Here is a 920-nt window from a genome sequence, read left to right on the forward strand (position 1 = left end):
GCTCGCGTCCGCCCGCGCGCGGCCAGGACAAAGAGCGCGGCGGGGACCCAACGGGCTGGCCCCTGCCGCCCTTGGCCGTGGAGCCCGTGCCGGAGAGGGCGGGGGCGCGGGCGCCGTCTCGCGGGGACTCTGTGCCGCGGGGTGGCTTCCGGCCTGAGCCCGCCTCCCGAGCGAGGCTGCCCATTGGGCTTACCCGCCCCGCAAGCTGGGGCCGGGGTGCCTTAGGGGCCGGCGGGCTGAGATCCTCCCGAGGGCTGGTCACATCCCCTCTGCCTGCGCTGGGGCCGGCGTGGACCTCGAGGCCCCTACGCTTGGGGAAGGGCCCTGGACGCGTGGTCGGGAGTCCCCCTCTGCCCTGGAAGGCTGGAAACTAATGGGTGTCGTTGACGAGGCCAGGCATGCCCGGGGAGGAAAACTGCCTCTTGCCCCCTGGGAGCCAAAGGGGCAAGATGAGGTTTAGGGCATTGAAGGAGGAAAAAAGGATTTAAAGCCTAAGGGTCCAATCTCTGCTGTTCTTTGGCCCTCAGCCTACCAAAGGCAACAGTCCTTCGGATTGCTTTAAAAATTTTTAAATTCAAAACGTTATTTTAAATGCCCTGCTCCAGATTTTTTAAAGTGAAGAAAGGGAGTTAGGGGGGCTTAAACCTGACTTTCCTCCAGAGCTATTCGGATGTGAGTGCTACACTACAATCCTGGTAAAAGAAGCCCTGAGTGATGGCTGGGTCAGAACGTCCACACAAAAAAAACTTCAGATGGGGATAATGAAGGTTAGTTTTGCTCTATCCTTCTCTCTTACAGTGTCCAGGTGGACGCTGCAGTTTTTGCCCTAGGCATAAAGTAGCCAGAAGTACAAAAACTTCCTGTTTGCAGTCCAGATCTCCTGCAGCTACTGAGAACTTGCTCCAGTGATGGAGCCCCAG

Source organism: Suricata suricatta, chromosome 3 (genome assembly GCF_006229205.1).
Source record: "Suricata suricatta isolate VVHF042 chromosome 3, meerkat_22Aug2017_6uvM2_HiC, whole genome shotgun sequence".
NCBI lineage: Eukaryota > Metazoa > Chordata > Mammalia > Carnivora > Herpestidae > Suricata > Suricata suricatta.